This window comes from Pinus tabuliformis, chromosome J (genome assembly GCF_031772625.1).
Source record: "Pinus tabuliformis cultivar Carrire ecotype Pingquan chromosome J, CPIR1, whole genome shotgun sequence".
NCBI lineage: Eukaryota > Viridiplantae > Streptophyta > Pinopsida > Pinales > Pinaceae > Pinus > Pinus tabuliformis.
The window spans coordinates 1,279,100,047-1,279,119,393 of NC_142295.1; positions in this window are offsets into that span (position 1 = coordinate 1,279,100,047).

A 19,347-nucleotide genomic window follows, 5' to 3' on the forward strand; every position below is an offset into this window, starting at 1 on the left:
TTGGATATTTTTATTTATTGAAAGTGGATTTATTTATTAATGTTGTATCCTCGATAGATCCTTCTTTGTTTCCTTTGTCTTTTACTAGAAGAATCTTTTATTTTCCTATGAACCTGTTTTAATATATGGTTAGATTAAACTTTATGCCTTGTGATCATTGGATTATATCTTTAATATATAAAAATTATATGGTTTTATTAAACTTGTTTTCAATGTCACTTTCAAAGTGATTATTTGGTTAGTATGATTGGAAACTCTTTTCTTAACTCTACAAAAATCAATAAAAGCCCTATTCCTTATTGTTTTATAGGGTGCTACCTCAATAGAATAACACTTGCTTTACAAATCAAATATTAGTGATTCAACTCCTCCACACCGTATCATCATAAAATTAGCATAAGATATTATTGTAATTTATTTTAATTAGTGGTATCCATTTGTTTTTATACCATGGGTACAATAATAGAATGTTTTGTAGTCTTATATAGTCTTCGGAAAAACAATAATCATATGTTCTATTAAAGACAAATATTTCATAGATTTGTAAATTTTGATATTTTAATTTGGTATACAGTCTTATTTATTAATTTTTATTTTCATATATATAAGAGAAGCGAAATTTCACATCAATAAAGTTACATTTCTTTAAAAATAAATAAATAAAATAATTTATTATTAGTATTAAATGAATTATCTAAATTTATTGGAAATATGACATAGATGAATGTTTTTAATTTTTTTTACTTATAAAACATTTAAATTCTTTATCTATAACTTTTTATAAATTTGCCATCTTAAATCTATTACACACTAATTTAATTACATACGCTCATTTAATTATTGACTTCTATTAATTACATACTCATTCAATATGAATACATAAATATTGACTTGATTTATCTGTACATGAATTACTTATAACTTTATTTACACTTAAATATTGAGTTGAGTTATGTGTACATAAATTACTTATATCTCTATTTACACTTCATTTATTTAAGATGTCCATCCAGAATGGATTTTTTCCAATAATCATAACGTGCGTATTCCCTCGTAGCACGGTCAACTCTTCCTCCTCATCGAAGAAAACTACTTCAAAAACTTTTCTGCGTCGAGTTCCTTACAGTCTTGCTACTTGGCACAGAGGCCACATCAATAGTCAATCCTTAAACATTGTGGAGGAAAAATACATTCAATTGCATCCCTCCAAGATATGCAGACACAAAAAAATGCCTGAATCCACTTCTGTTCCCCATTAGAAATAAGGAACTCTGCCTGCAGTCGGTTATGGATCTAATAATCGAATTCTGGACACAGGTGCAATTCTGCAGAACACTTATACCATGTTGAGTGTAGGGAACACCGATGTCGTCTAAGAGGTGTGCAAGCTTCCATGGTGTTTTATGTTCCTATCGAATCTTACGAGCTACCCTAACCTCAAAATCTCAGAAGCACCATACAACCAACAAATTTATCTACTAATGATCTATGCAATATCTATCACGGCCACATCTTGATGGCTTCAAACACTTTAGGTCACCATTTCCAACAACTCTATTATTCTTTACCAGAAAATAATAGCTCACAACCTTGGCTCTCAACCTAACACCACTCTTTTTAAGAGTTTGGATATTCATATGCTATAATACGAATGGTTAATGATAAGCCAAACTTACAAGAAAAATAATTAATTAGAAACAACAAAACAAACAAATCATTACCAAAATACATAAATGAAGCACCGATTAACCCTGGGAAATCTTCATGGGAAAAAGCAAACAAAGATATTTTTATTCCCATGTTTAAATATGGAAAAGCCGACGAAGTGAGCTTTCATGGCTCACTCATTAGGTTCTATTATCGAGAATTGCCTGAGAAAAGCTTGGAACAACCTGCTGATTTTTTTTCCATCGGGAAATAAACAACAGTTTTATTAAAATACAAAAATTGTTACATTCAGCATGGGTTCTACATCCCTTGATAGGCTGCATACCAACTGCAGTGACTGTGAGAAGGTATCTTCGTAGAGGGGCATACAGCTAAAACCGAGGGGATATGTGAATCCTAGAGTCTGCAAAAAAACGAGGGTCAGAAAATGCCCCAACACAAACACACAAATATTACGGGGAACTCTTCCTAGAAGGGCATACAGCTAAAACCTAGGGGATAAGTGCATCCAGATTCCGCAAAAAATTGAGGGCCAGAAAATGCCCTAACACAGAAACACAAATATTACGGGGAAACAGAGAATGCGAGAGAGAACAGAGACCATCCGCCGCCCCAAGAGAGAGACAGGGCACGCTCAAGAAAAGAGGAAGTAACCGGATCCGATGGAAGAGCCTGAATCCCAGCATTCGAAGTGGAACCGACCTGGCTGTGCAGATAAACCTCGCTTGGAGAGGTGATCTGCCAACATATACTTCTCTTTGAAGATGTGACAAAAGGAGACAGAGAAAACGAGTATTCACGGAGGAAATCTGTTCAAGCTAGTGCCAAAGAGATAGGGCAGAGAGAGACAGAGATCCCTTAGCCCGGTCTATGGTCACTTTCGAGTCTCCAGCGATGACCCTCTCGTCCAAAGCAAACCAGAGAGCACAGCGAAGAGTACCCCGAAGGGCCAGAACCTCTGCCCGTATGTTGGAGCCAGATCCGTTGCTCCAGGAGTAGTGCATAGAGAGATGTATGCGCCGCACACTCCGAAGCACATGACGTTGCCAGAGTTGTTTAGAATGGTGAATGTACGGTTGGCATGACAATAGAGAGGCATTATTTATATATACCTTGTGTCGCATTGTGAGGAGATTCGTTCCAGTGGTGTCCATAACAAGGATTGCGCTCTTCTCATCGGAACAATAGTTTTCTAATCTAAATCTAAAGACGAGGTTCCCGCTCGGATTGTACACAGTGAAGCCGCTGCAACTGAACACCAGGGATTTCTTCCAAATTGTTAATGTCGTGGACAGCCTTTGCAGAACTTATCGATTAACGCAACATGCCTTGCGAATGAGTAGTCTAGATGAATCTTGCAAGGTTTGAACTTTCAATTCAAAAATGTACGCCCCCATCTGTGCGGTTTGATATGAAATTTGCACGCCCAACTTTGGAGTTTGAACTCCACACAGAATTTGAAATTAAATAGATGTGGGTACATGTCATTAAATACATCGGAGAGCGGGAAGTCTGAGCAGTGAACCATGCTGCAGCCGGTGCGGTGTAATAGTCGGAAAGTCCCTATGCGTAGATGGTAATAGGTATGTATGAGCATACATAATATGATAGGTACATGCACTAAGCCAATGATTGGCTTAGTCACTTGTTTTTAAGAATTGTGATTGCCGGGTACTTTGAATTTAATTCTATGCCTAGGCAGTTCCTATTTCCACTTTTATAGCAAAGTTAATGTTATGTCCAGACAACCTCCTTGACCTCATGGCGCCCTTACATGCTTGACCATGGATCATGGTAGTTACATGCAGGCATCCCTCTCCGACGATTACAGGTCACGCAGCTCTGCCATGCTCCTTCCTATCGATCATGCCCGCCTCCACTTTGGCCTCCACTTTGGCCTCCACTCTTGCGTATTAATGAGGTACATTTATGAATATCAGGCACATTTATGAACCTTACCAACCATCCTCCATAATGTATTCTTTGCTGAAATCCGGACAATTCAACCATTGAACTTTAGCGAACAGAGGAGAGGTTACAACCATTGAACTCTGGCAAACAGAGGAGAGGTTACAGAAGGTGATTCAGTGCATGCAGCGCTTCGAGGACGGAAGATTTCAAACGCTCTTTCGAACTCGGTCTTGCGCGTATATAGGTATTATTGTATACGCTGCATACCTTTCTTTTTCAGCATGGTCTAGCAGTGGCAGTAGCAACCGAGCCGGCCCGAAATTCCTCACACATAACTATGGTAGAGCTGCAGAATCTTCAGTAATTCTGTGCATATAGCCCAATTGACATTCCAAGATAGGGCTATTTCATATATTTCCCAAATGCTTCATTAAATTTTACTTCTGCAATTGAAATTCCTATCAGATGATTCTCATTGTCTGTATCTCTGTAATTATATTGCAATTTCCATTTTTCTATACAGTCTTAAATGCCAGCGTTCAATCTTTAACTTGTTCATAAAACTTTCCAGCGCCAAGACAGTGTGTTTAGATACAAAAAGAGTCGTTAATCAGAGTCGGTTTCAATCAGAACTCAACCTACAAATTCAATTTACTACCCACAATTTCTTCAGCACTAATAAAACTCAAATCACTCTGCATTTGCATTATAAAATCACACGGGAATCAACCCACAACTTTACCATAACACTGTTTTTAACTTGATTTATTTACTGTAATTAAGACTAGAATCGATCTCCATCGATTTGGATTCATAGCACAAACTCAATAGGTGAAACGATCCTAGAAATTAAGCATTCTACAATTCAACGCAATCAGCGTCGATCCAGCACATAAAATCTCCATTTAATCAGCGCACAACACATAAAATTCAGAATGGTAGTCAATTCAATTGGACCTGACTAATTCATACCTGTGAACTTATAACTCATTATTTATCTGAAACGTTGTTTTATATTCCCAAACCCAACTCGTCATTTACCCACATTGGAAACGTTGTGTGTAATGTGAACTATGAGTCAATTTTGTTCCTTCTTCAACAATTTATACTTACGCCTTCACTGCGCTTTCACTGTAGTTTCCCACAAGCATAACAATGTGAGTTCTGAACTTTAACCTCTGCATCAGCACAACTTGTCAACTTGTTATTCGATAATTACTTGGTATGAGTGGTATTTGGTATTAAGCCTACATTATTGCATGTAGTTAAAGGTTTTCAAAGGCAGAGAGATACAATTGAGATCTTACTCACTGAAATTGTTTGTTGTTAACAGTCTTTGGAAACATGCTTTATCTGGTTATGGTTGGCACTATAAGGTAAAGTTTATGCGAGAACATGACGAAAGATTAAGCTTCAAAACTAGGGGTTTGGACTCTACAGTCTGAAAGAATTAAATAAGACGCCAAACTTCTGACCAGATCACTGCCCTAGAAATTGATAACGCTGGTACAAGCTATAAAAACTGTGAAGTTTTACAAGCATGTTAAGATGTGAAGCAATTGCATACTTCATATTCACTGGTATTGCTGACGGCAAGATTCAATTTTTTGGACGTGAAGTCAGGTTGGATTGTAGGACTCATTTCAAATGATTGGATCAATTAAATGTTGTCGGTATTATTGGGTCTTTAACATTGCGGGCAGTTTTAGTGTGCCTATGCTTTGGGCTGTCTCTGGCTTCTTGTTGGCAGTTGCAATGGTTATGTTTTGTTATATGTATTTGCAGTTTCCTTGCCCTACCTTGGTTGTGTTCTGTTTTTGTCTTAGGCTTGTTGAATTTCTAGTAATTTCAATACTTCAAATTCAAAATTATAAAATTACATTGAAGACCATGAGATTTATATCATAATCCTGTAAATCATAAAAGTAAGTACACTGAAGGCCTTGAGATCTAAATCAGTTTGTAGAATAACTTTGTAGCGTGGTATTATTGAACCAAGCTTTTTTCCATCTCATGAGCTTATGTCTAATGTATATTAAGGTATCCAGCAGGTATATTGGATGCGGGGAATTCCATTTAACAGAAGGATACCAGTGAATTGGAGAGGGCAACATTTTCTTCTAAAAAATATTTATTCGACTGTAAAGAAGGTTTATTAATGAGGGGTTGGCTTTTTTGGGAACCAAGTAGTTATACCAAAACCTGATAGCATATATAGGGATAAGCTCGATGAGATTCTTTCCATGGCAGGGTAACCCAATTAGGAAATTTTCATAACCAGGTCTAAAAAGGCCGCAACCAACTCCTCTTTGGTTCAATTTACCCCAATCAATTTTCCAACTGAACCTTTCATCTAGCAGATTGTGAACAAAATAACTGAGGAAACACCAAATATCCCCTAAATTGCTTGTACTAGTCTTCTTGTAGCTTTTGCACATACATCTTAGAGGGTTAGGGAGACAAAAATTAAAGTTTCCTCACCAAAACTTTTTGTCCCATACATGCTACACGCCATGGGGAGCAAAAATAAAAGTCGTATATTATATTTCACTAAGATGTACTTATGTGTGCATCAACCACCGTATATTTAGCTTATATCTATTCACTTTGTTAACTGGAAAAATATATATTTATATGTTGACATTATTTAACTCTTTTCATTATTTATGTGTTGAGTTTTTATCATCTACAGAAAAAGTTGAGTTGTAACAAATAGATATGTTTTCTCTCTAGTAACATATTATATATAACTTTTTAAAAATCAAAGATTTAAGAGCATTTTATTCTATTACATTTTTCAAAATTTTAGTGTTTATTCTATTATTATGTTGTTCTTTTTAGATTATGGTATATGGAGAGCATTAGTGTCTTTACTCTCTTGGTTATGTTTGCAGGGAAAAAATATGTCCTATAAATAAATGGAATCCTATTTTGCCTTTGTTGAAGTGTCCATAGAGCCCTCCCCCATGGAGTGTGCGGGTTACGAGCAATATGTGCATCTCCCCGAGCTCAGTGCCATGTGGAAATTCAAGGAATGGCCTCGTTGGTCTAGAGAGGGGTTGGTAAAGGCTACCTTACAGTCATTGGAGATTACTTTTCAATTTGTTTCATCTATCCTCTCTGACACAAGGACTTACATTGACAAAGAGGAATGGAAGAGAAGGCTTGAATCCTTAATTAGTTCCCAGATTGAGTTGATTTCAATGATTTGTGAAAATGACAAGCAGGTTCCCACTCTTCAGTTGTCAGTAAGTAGTGGTGTTCTCTCATGGAAAATTTTCCATGAGGTATGGCAGAGACCTGGTGCTTTACCTGTGGTTAGCAAAACAAGTGAAGAGAGCTTACTTCCTCGTTTAGGTACATGGAAAAGCGCTGAAGCTATGATTTCTAGAATATGGCTTGCCATTGAAGGCCATATGCAGAGGACTCCTTTCACTTTAGGTCTGGGGGAACCAACTATGTCAGGTAAGCCTCTTCTTGAATATGATAGAATTTGCAAGCCAAGATATTTGCACTCTTTAAAACAACATAAACAGTTCCATAATCCAGAAGATGCCAAACATTGCAATGTCCTCTAGATCTTTGAGGCCTAGGTATTTGTAGGCCAAGAATTGTTGCACAGAGTATATGAAAGAATAGACTCTGGGATTTCGTAGGAGCATCCATAGACTGTTGGATGGTTGAAAGGATGTGGAACATGCTCACAGAAATTGTGAATTTGCTTCTAGTGATGGACCCAGATGATTTCCTTTGCCTTAAACACCAGTTGGCAATTAGCAACACTAGTACGCTTGCAGGCGCATATTTCCTTCGGTCTGCCCCCCTTAGAGACCTTACAAATGCATGCAAGGAACTAAGGCATCTGGTGCCCAAAGTCATGGGTGTTGAGGCTGATCCAAAGGGTGGACCAAGGCTCCAGGAGGCACTTATGCATTTGTTTCATTCACATGCACTTTGCTCATATAACACTTCAGGTGCTTATCATGTTGCAACAATACATGTTCTGTTGGCCTTCCAGGCAATAGAAGCCACGGTGAAAAGGTTTTTCTTCTCATATCAGCAGCCAGTAGTAACAACCATGGGTAGCATTGCAATGAAGGGTCCATCATATCTAGGTGCTTGTGATGCCCTACGTCAGATATATTTTGAACCACCTTATTTCCCTAGTGTGGATGGTGCAAAGACATTTTTGGGTTACTATTGGCACTAGAAGTCTAACACTATGGTGGATGGTACACTGGAAGATCTACAGACAAATCAAGTGAAGTTTAGAAGACAAAGAACAATGCCTTCAGTTTTTCAAAGTATTACCCCAAATTCATACATACACTTCTTATATTGACAGTTTTGAGTACTATACATAGAATTATATTGGATATAGGATTAGACTCATTTTTATTCATCCGTGTCAGTAGGACCAATCAATAGAACAGTGCTAGAAATTTGAACAATTTTTTTTTCCCTCTCCAACATGGATAGGATACTATTGTGGTCACCAACAACCCCCCTCTTTGTTTAGTATTAGCAATAATATCAAGCAAAGGGGGACCCTTAACAAAAAATCTCAAAAATATTTTTATCCAAATTTTTGTGTTTAACTCCCTAAAAGCTATATTGCATCGCAGAGAGAGAGTGAAGAGTTTTTCCTATGCGCATAAACAAGCTGCAAAGAAGCGATGCGAAATTCATCGCATCGCATATTTTGAAAGCGCCCTTAAAAGAAAATAAAAAGGAATCACCGACGACCGATATGTGACGTCGCATATCACAAACGTCGCAAAAGCAGCACACAATGAGAAAATGAAAATTGCGATATTGCGATTTGCGATCTGCGATCCTACAAACAGCGATTTTGCGATTTGCGGTCTGCGACGAATGCGACTATTAATTGCTGCGATGTGAATCGCAGAAACCACTCATCGCAAAGTTTCTTCGGCATGATCTGTAAACCCAAAATTGAGCGCGCACCTTAAGGGAAATTAATGATTGCACGCCTGAGTATCCAAAGATGATCGTGTTGCGTTTTTCGAAGAGTCAAGTCATTATGATTGTCATGATTATGCATTCATTAGAGTTTAAAGCTTTCACGTCAATCTTTTCGTCATGTCTCTTTTCCTTTGCATGAACTGCAAGGCAGCGACTAATATAAATCTATATGCAGGAAACATCCAAGGAAAAAGGGAAAGCGCCAATACTAGAAGAACAGAGAGGAGATGCCTTCGCAGATGAATGCCACATGCAGCAGAGCCGCGGATTCTAGAGTATCACTCCACAGACACTGATGAAAATAAACTATCCAAGACTCAGAGTCAAAGGCGCACAAAAGCAGCATGTTTGCAAAAGATCCTGAAGCTCAGATTGGGTAAAGCAAAAAGAAAAACGCTGAAAAGGATGATGCTTCAGAAAAGCCTGGAACAAAGAATGGAAGCAATTTACAATGCGTAAGATTGTTCAGGCAAAGAAATCCCGAACTCATTGAGTCATTCACACGGCCGGAAACCGAAATAGCAACAACACAATCAGTTTGAAAGAAATCTGGGTTATACTAAGTATACACACACCAAAAAACACCCAGCCAGAGGAAGATTTTCAAAATATCTTCTAGTTTGTCAGAAAGAGGTGCCAGCTTTTGTTATTTCTACTTTTATCGCCCGAGAAAAAGGAAAAGACAACCAGCCAACTCTTTCCAGGTGAACCTCACATTGCTTACAACACTAAGGAGCAGATACAGAAACGGTTAGAAATTAGATTCAATTTTTAGAAATAAATTTACTTTAGTAAAAGGGCGTTCATTTGAAGCCGTTCCCTAAATTTTTGTAATTAAGATTAGTTAGTTAGTAGTATTTAACCCTTCTCATGGCATTTGGAGAAGGGTCCGGAAATTTGTCAAAAAACTTGTCCTCAGAACATGCACTTTTGCACCCTCGGAGGGGGTTTTTGATGAATGGATGGATCGAGATTTATTTATGTTTACATTTTAATGTCTTCTACTGATGTTGCACTTCCGTACTCTTAGTAGATGTTAGAAGTAAGTAGAGATAAATCGTTATTACTTGAAGTTTGTGAGTGAAAATCAGTCATAAATGGTACTTTTATCTCTTGATTAATTTCTGCTCATATTCTTAGAGTGATATACAACTGATTTGTTTATATGTTGATGTATGAATATCTGGATTACCATTTGGCACTTTTGTACGGTGGAATCATTTGTTTGTGCTTGACATATGAATAACTGATTATGCGATATGTTGTTCACAACTGTTTTGCCTAACTTCTTATGCAGAATGGTTCATCTTAATTGATTTATATTCTTATGATAGCTGAATGATCTTTATTACCAGTTGTTGGATGAAATCTTTTTAGATCGCATAATGAAAGAATTTTACCCCGGGTTAGTATAGATTAGATGTGTTGTTTTTGTTATATTACAGTAGCATAGAGTCAGTTTAGAGTCTAGAATTAAATTAGTTTAAAATTACCTTTAGATTAGTATCTTCAAAATCTACACACACACACACAAACATCTTTTAGATTGGGAAGCTGGTCCCATTATCCCCAGTCGGACCCGCTACACCAAATGGGCAAGGAGCCGCCAACCAGGTTACCAACCGGGTGGGTATCCCCCTTTTTGTTGACCCGATTTCAGGGCCCTCAACATATTTGGCGCTAGAAGGAGGGCACGAACTATGAATGGCAACTAAGTCAAAATAAAAATGCCATTCTGAGAGTAAATCACCCTCATCAACTCCCCCGACTTCTCCACTACGGTTAAACCCAGAGTTAGAAGTCGCTCGAGTATCCACCGCTGGTACCTACTCCAATATATCAGACCAGCTCATTATTGAACCCCCTGAAATTCAAACTTTGATTCGTAAACTCCATGGATTCTCTATTTTTTTCTCATAAGTTTGATCAATCTAACAACAGTGTGACTTCGCAATACAATCCTGCTCATCCTCTGACCAGATTGAAGAGAGAAAAGTTTGGTATTCAACCAAGTGAACTCCCTCTCCCTACTAGGAAAAGAGCAAGGAAAGCACCACCAGAGTCTGATCGTGAGACTCTTTCATCCACTTCGTCCATGTCAACACCCTCACAGCGAAGTCAACCACCCACATCCTCATCCCAAATCACTCATCCATCTTCCACAATACTTCCCCTTCAATCATCAAAGATCATAATACCTTCATCTTCTCAGCATCAGGGACCGTTTTCTGCACTCTCATTAACTAGCGGCTCAACGATGGCCCAGTCTCCATGGAACAATCCTGGGGCAGTTTTAATGCCTCCACCCCTGAGCCCAATACCGGCCCATCTTGAGAAGTGGCTACCTAAATTCAATCCAGAAATAGGCATGCTAGCTGAAGAGCATATCAATAATTTCATGCTTTCTGTTAATCTCAATGGAGTTACCAACGAAGATGCTGTCGTCCGACTTTTTCCTTACACAATGCAAGGAATAGCCGGGTCATGGTACTTTTCGTTACCTTCCAGGTCCATCACAAGTTGGGACATTTTTCAAAGTCAATTCCTCACCAAGTTTGGCGATGAGAGATCAACAACGACATTGATCAATGACCTATCTAATCCTAAAGTTGAGGCTAGAGAACCCATTAAAGATTTCAATTTATGGTTCAACAAGATCCTCAACAAGATTCCCACTGCTTATCAACCCAACGAGGAAGTAAGATGTGAATGGTACATCACGACCTTACCATCTAGCTTGGCTATCTTCGTAGATAGGGCAAACAAGACGACCTTAGTTGAAAACTTGACTGAGGCATTAGCAGTAGAAAAACGCGTAGTTGCCCTAGAAAAGAGATCTGCAATAGAAGAACACAAATCTAAGAAGATCTCTTTCAAAGAAGACACCAAGAAGAAGCAAATGAAAGATCCTTTCGATATGGAAGGATTACAAAAGGTGTTAAAGGCCATGTCCAACGAGATGATTTATATAAGAAAACAAGTAGCAGAAACTTCTTCAAAAAAGCCCTACAGATCTTTTAAAAGAAACCTTCCCATGGAGGTGAAACCACCCATTGCTGTCTCAAACGTCGAATCTGAAGAAGAAGAAGAAGAAGAGAATACCACTGAAGGGCAGACCGATGATGAAGAAGTTGTGGAACTACAAGGAATGTGGGATTTCATCCTCCCACAAGAAGGGGATCAAGAAGCATTTCCGGTTAGCACACGAAGCAAAAATCAACTTGATCCTCCCCAAACTACCCCTAAACAGAAGGGCGCAAGCCCTGCAACAAAAGATAAGGTCGCAACAAAGAAAACAACCGCTAGAGCGACCCAATCTAGCCCATTCTAATCAGATCAAGTACCTCCATCAAGAACACTCATAGTGTCAGATGAAATGGAGTATAACATTATCCATGACATGAAAAAGACTAGGGCTAATATCACTCTGTACGAATTGAGAAAATTGAAACATCAACAGAAAATAATGATGAAAGAATTACATGTCGTGCCTACTACATCTTTACCTACAGCTGTAGATTCCCATAACATGGGAAGACCTCCAACCAACATGATCAATAACATTGATCCGAATGACATTGCCTTGATTGGAGGAAGGTCAAGATCCCATACTCCTCCTTTTCTCCTCACTTATGAAATTTTCAATAAAAACGTGCACAATTGCCTGATTGATTCTGGTGCTTCAACGAATATTCTACCCAGATCAATATGTGCCAAATTGAATGTTCAGCCTCAGAAATCTGCAGTGCGCATAGTTCAACTTGATCGATCTCAAGTCGAAATGATTGGTGAACTTAACCAGGTGACCATAAGATTGTCGTCTAACCCGAAAGTATGTCAGGTTATCGACATTCTAGTAGCTGATATCCCTAAATTCTATGGTTTAATTCTTAGCAGGGATTGGTCCGAGAAACTCCACGGATATTTCTCAACCGACAGGTCGCACATGTGGTTACCCTACAACAGAAAACCCAATCAAATAAAGGTTGAACAAGAATTGCACCAAAAGTACATAGTGACAGAATTGGAAGGAGAGAACGAAGCAATAGCATACAACAGCAGTATCATAGGCAATTACTCGGTAGATTCTTTCCTCGGCAATTTCAATGCTCACACTTCACCTTACTTAGAAAATTCAGTTGTGTCCCAAGTTGAAATTTTTTCCCAAACTGATGATTCAAAGTGTTTTAATTTTTTAGATAATTCTGTAAATACATCTTTATTTTGGAAATTATATTTTGATGGCTCTAAATCTAACAAGGGAGCAGGATCCATTCTGATTAGCCCAGACGGAAACAAGACCATGCTCACATGCAGACTTGAGTTCGATTGCACAAACAATACAGCGGAATACGAAGCCTTGGTGCAAGGCCTATACAAAGCAATTGGCTTGAATGCTAAGTATCTTCAATTCTTTGGAGATTCCGAAATTGTCGTCAAACAGGTACGTAACACCATACATTGCCTCTCAAGTCATTTAAAGCACTATCAATCTTTAGTACAAGATCTGACTTCACATTTCATAGCATTCAATATTTCTTCAATCCCAAGACTCCAAAATGCGAGCGCAAACCTCTTAGCTAACGTAGCCTCTAGACTAATTCCCTCCGAAGATTTTAGTCCCGATAGGTTTTCAATAGAATTAATCCTTAAACCATCCATCCGTGACAACATCACCAACTGGAGAGTATTCAATGACGATCCAGACATTGTAAATTTCCTCACTTCTGAAGGATCCTACTCAAATCAAATAATTGACAAAGACCATCATGATCATCAAATTCAGCAAAATAGCACTGATAACGCTATACCTAAATCGGTGGTTAAGTTAGAAGATTTATATGATTTGAAAAGTCGGTTTAAAAGGTCTGCCAATTCTAAACTCTACAGTTCAACTCTGAACTATGAATTAGTGAACCTAGGAACCGATCAGAAGCCGTAAAACGTTAATCTAGGCCAGGGCCTAGCCCCTGAAGAAAAATCAGCATATATCTGTCTTCTGAGACAATTCAAAAACGTTTTTGCGTGGAATTACGATGAGCTGAAAACATACAACACTTCTATCATTCAACACACTATCCCTATGATTGACAATGAAAAACCTGTCCAGCAGAAGCTCAGAAAAATCCACCCTAACTTAGAAAATCAGATAAAGACTGAGCTAATTAAATTGTTGAGAGCCAGAATAATTTTCCCCGTCATACACTCCAAATGGGTATCCAATATGGTGCCTGTTAGGAAGAAAAACAGAGATATTAGAATTTGTATTGATTTCCAGAATCTCAACAAAGCCTGTCAGAAAGACAATTTTCCCCTCCCACCTATGGAGCAAATACTACAGGCAGTAGCGGGGTCAAAATTAATGTCTTTCCTGGATGGATTTTCAGGATACCATCAAGTGCTGGTACATCCCGATGATCAGTTGAAAACCACATTCCGAACCAAGTGGGGCACATACGCATATCGGAAGATTCCATTTCGTCTGATCAATGTCGGCGCTACCTTTCAGAAAGCCATGGACATCGCATTTAAAGGTTTAGTCAATAAATCGGTAGTGACTTACCTCGATGATATAACAATGTACTCCAAGAAGCGAAGCGACCATCTCAAAGATTTGAAACAGATCTTTCAAAGATGCTTAAGGTATGGAATTTCACTTAACCCAAAGAAATCTTTTTTCGCATTAAGTGAAGGGAAATTGCTCGGATTCATAGTGTCGAAATCTAGTATTCACATTGAACCTGACAGAATCAAAGAAATTTCTGAAATATCCATACCCCATAACAAAAAGGCCATGCAATATTTCCTTGCACAAATCAATTTTGTAAAAAGGTTTGTCCCCGATTTTTCACGTATTATTTCTCCTTTACAAAATATGATAAAAAAGAATTCAAATTTTAAATGGGGCATAGATGAGCACGAAGTATTCAACTTGATCAAACAAGATATCATCAACACTCCATCTTTAGCTACCCCAAATTTTTCAGAATCTTTCATCTTATACACTTTTTCCTCAGAGAAATCTTATGCCGTGATTTTGACTCAAGTAAATCAAGAGAAGGTAGAAGCTCCAATCGCATTCTTTAGCTCGAACTTACAAGGTGCTGAACTCAATTATTCAGACATGGAGAAGCAGGCTTATGTTGTTTTCAAAGCGATCAAATATTTCAGACCTTTCTTACTTAAAGCCCATACCAAAGTCATAGTACTGTTTCCAGCGGTAAGAAACTTGTTGGTACAGAAGGATGTGGGCGAAAAGAGAGCAAATTGGATTACCACTCTACAAGAATATGATCTTGAGATCAAACCAGCAAAAATCGTAAGGGGTCAAGGCTTCTGCAAGATGTTAGCTGGAGCATCGCAAATTCCTGAGAACTCATCTGAAGAGTTACACGCGTATGAGGTAAGCCTAAACGACACAGAATCATTATATGCAGATACCATTTATTATCTTAAGAACGGGTATGCTCCATCACACCTGGATCACACCAAGAAAAGAGCTCTAAGGTTGAAAGCTAAACAATACCAGCTCATAAATGATGTTCTGTTTAAAAAGAATTACGACTCTGTACTTCTTAGGTGTCTTGAGAAAACGGAAGCCGAAAAGGTTTTGCAGGAACTCCACGATGGACCAGCAGGTGGACACTATGCTGGAGAGACTACTGCACATAAGATCTTACGTGTAGGATATTATTGGCCCACGCTGTTCAAAGACTCATACAATTACGTAAGGAAATGCCAAATCTACCAAACTGCTGCAGGGAAACAAAGGAAATCATCCATGCCACTACAACCGGTCAACATCGAGCAACCATTCAGCCAATGGGGCTTGGACATAATAGGTGAGATCTTTCCTCACTCTTCTAAGCAACATAGGTATATCCTCACGGCAACAGATTATTTTACTAAATGGGTAGAAGCAGTTCCTCTCAAGACAGTTAATTCTGAAAACATTATTGAATTCATAGATCAATTTATTATCACTAGGTTTGGATTGCCAACGGCCTTAATGTTTGATAATGCATCATACTTTTCTGGAAATGCAATGACTGAGTTTGCATTAAAAAGAGGGTTCAAATTGAAATATTCTGCTAATTACTATCCACAAGGTAATGGATTGGCTGAATCAACAAACAAAAACCTAATCAGGATTATCAAAAGAACAGTCGACCAAAACCAAAAGAATTGGAACAAAGCGTTGGTAAATGCTTTATGGGCAAATAGAATCACGAAGAAAGCTTCAATCAACACTTCTCCATTTATTTTAGTTTATGGGAAAGAAGTGGTTCTTCCAACTCACTTAGTCATTCCCTCTTTGTCTTTAGTACAACACATCGATGAAGTATCTACTTCCTCTTTGCAATTAAGACAAATGGAAATAATCAAACTAGAAGAACGCCGAGAACAAGCTAAGAAAACCCATGCTCACCACCAAACGCTAATAAAATCCTCTTGTGACTCAGCCATCATAACCAGAAAGAATTTTCAGATAGGAGATTTAGTTTTGAAATGGGATAAGGCTCATGAAGAAAAGGGAAAACATACGAAATTTCAGAAGTTGTGGCTTGGTACTTTTTAGATTGTAGAAGTCATAGGCCCATCGACGTTTGTGTTGCAGGATTTGGCAGGTAGAAGATATTCTTTGCCTGTGAATGGACAGATTATTAAAATGTATTTTCCATAGAAGATCACTCTTCTATTTTTTGTAGGATAGTTTTAGTTTCTTTTATTTTGTTTTAATTTTCTTTCTTATAAATAAAACCGGTTGTAAATGAAGATCCATGAAAGAGCACACTAACTCTCTATCAGATTTTGATTTCACTTGTACAAATAGCAAAACTTTTCGAAAAATTTGATTTTTATTATTGACAAATAAAGTTAACTTTAGCCTGAATAATGATATTAGTTTCAACCTTTCAAGACTTTGATGAAACCAACCTTTGGTTAAAAATTGTTTTATCCCAGCACAATGAAAGGTATCATCAATAATAAAATAAATATTCTCTGCAAAGCTGTTATTTTCAAAACTCTATTATTGTCGTCCAGAGCTTTCTTAAGGAAAAACAATGACTTCCTCCCTGCTAAAGGAAACCGCAGCATTCAGAGAAACAATCCGAGAAAACACTATATCTCAAAGAATAAGAGGTCTCATCACGAGCCGGCTTATCATGATCACAGATATTATAACTTGCTGACTTTGCCAATACTGTCTATCAAAACAGGGCAATGACTCGAGATTGTTGCAATCAAAAGACAAGGGGTCTCATCACGAGCCAGCTTGTTCAGCAAAAGTGTAAATCAAGTGAATGATTGTGTCATAATTTGGCCACCAAACCAAGACATTGTTCTTTAGAGAGTAAAAAAGGAAAAAGTGCCAAAAAGTATTTTTCTCTGAAATGTTGTAAATAACCTCAAGCAGGAAAAAGGACCATTACTGGATAACATGGTAACCCTGTCGAGGCTATGGATGCTTGCGGGCAGCAGAGGTTCTACCTACGACAAATGAGCATAGTTTAAAGCCAGTACACAGAGAAGACCTTATTTTATCTTTTAAAAAGGACCGAGTAATGTCTGGTATGAATGCAAGAACTAAGCCTAGGGAAGCATACAATTGGAATAAAAGAAGTGTTGAGACAGAGTATCATTGACAGGATGAGGGGTAATCTACTCTATCTGTCCATAACAAAATTTAGACATATGAAAATTTTTCTATTTCAGAAGTGGAAATCTCAATGGAAATACAGAGATAACTGGTTCTTCACAGTGAATCGCCATTGTTGTGGTCACCAACAACGCCCCTATTTGTTTAGTATTAGCAATAATATCAAGCAAAGGGGGACCCTTAACAAAAAATCTCAAAAATATTTTTATCCAAATTTTTGTGTTTAACTCCCTAAAAGCTATATCGCATCGCAGAGAGAGAGTGAAGAGTTTTTCCTATGCGCATAAACAAGCTGCAAAGAAGCGATGCGAAATTCATCACATCGCATATTTTGAAAGCGCCCTTAAAAGAAAATAAAAAGGAATCACTGACGGCCGATATGCGATGTCGCATATCGCAAACGTCGCAAAAGCAACACACAATGACCAAATGAAAATTGCGATATTGCGATTTGTGATTTGCGATCCTACAAACAGTGATTTTGCGATTTGCGATCTGCGACGAATGAGACTATTAATTGCTGCGATGCGAATCGCAGAAACCACTGATCGCAAAGTTTCTTCGGCATGATCTGTAAACCCAAAATTGAGCGTGCACCTTAAGGGAAATTAATGATTGCATGCCTGAGTATCCAAAGATGATCGTGTTGCATTTTTCGAAGAGTCAAGTCATTATGATTGTCATGATTATGCATTCATTAGAGTTTAAAGCTTTCACATCAATCTTTTCGTCATGTCTCTTTTCCTTTGCGTGAACTGCATGCAGCAGAGCCGCGGATTCTAGAGTATCACTCCACAGACACTGATGAAAATAAACTATCCAAGACTCAGAGTCAAAGGTGCACAAAAGCAGCATGTTTGCAAAAGATCCTGAAGCTCAGACTGGGTAAAGCAAAAAGAAAAACGCTGAAAAGGGATGATTCTTCAGAAAAGCCTGGAACAAAGAATGGAAGCAATTTACAATGCATAAGATTGTTCAGGCAACGAAATCCCGACCTCATTGAGTCATTCACACGGCTGGAAACGGAAATAGCAACAACACAATCAGTTTGAAAGAAATCTGGTTTGTACTAAGTATACACACAGCAAAAAACATCCAGCCAGAGGAAGATTTTCAAAATATCTTCTAGTTTGTCGGAAAGAGGTGCCAGCTTTTGTTATTTCTACTTTTATCGCCCGAGCAAAAGGAAAAGAGAACGAGCCGACTCTTTCCAGGCGAACCTCACATTGGTTACAGCACTAAGGAGCAGATACAAAAACGGTTAGAAATTAGATTCAATTTTTAGAAATAAATTTGCTTTAGTAAAAGGGCTATCATTTGAAGCCGTTCCCTAAATTTGTGTAATTAAGATTAGTTAGTTAGTAGTATTTAACCCTTCTCATGGCATTTGGAGAAGGGTCCAGAAATTTGGCAAAAAACGTGTCCTCAGAACATGCACTTTTGCACCCTCGGAGGGGGTTTTTGATGAATGGATGGATCGAGATTTATTTATGTTTACATTTTAATGTCTGCTACTGATGTTGCACTTCTATACTCTTAGTAGATGTTAGAAGTAAGTAGAGATAAATCGTTATTTCTTGAAGTTTGTGAATGAAAATCAGTCATAAATGGTACTTTTATCTCTTGATTAATTTCTGCTCATATTCTTAGAGTGATATACAGCTGATTTGTTTATATGTTGATGTATGAATGTCTGGATTACCATTTGGCACTTTTGTACGGTGGAATCATTTGTTTGTGCTTGACATATGAATAACTGATAATGCGATATGTTGTTCACAACTGTTTTGCCTAACTTCTTATGCAGAATGGTTCATCTTAATTGATTTATATTCTTATGATAGCTGAATGATCTTTATTACCAGTTGCTGTATGAAATCTTTTTAGATCGCATAATGAAAGAATTTTACCCCAGGTTAGTATAGATTACATGTGTTGTTTTTGTTAGATTACAATAGCATAGAGTCAGTTTAGAGTCTAGAATTAAATTAGTTTAAAATTACCTTTAGATTAGTATCTTCAAAATCTACACACACACACACACACACATCTTTTAGATTGGGAAGTTGGTCCCATTATCCCCAGTCGGACCTGCTACACCAAATGAGCAAGGAGCCGCC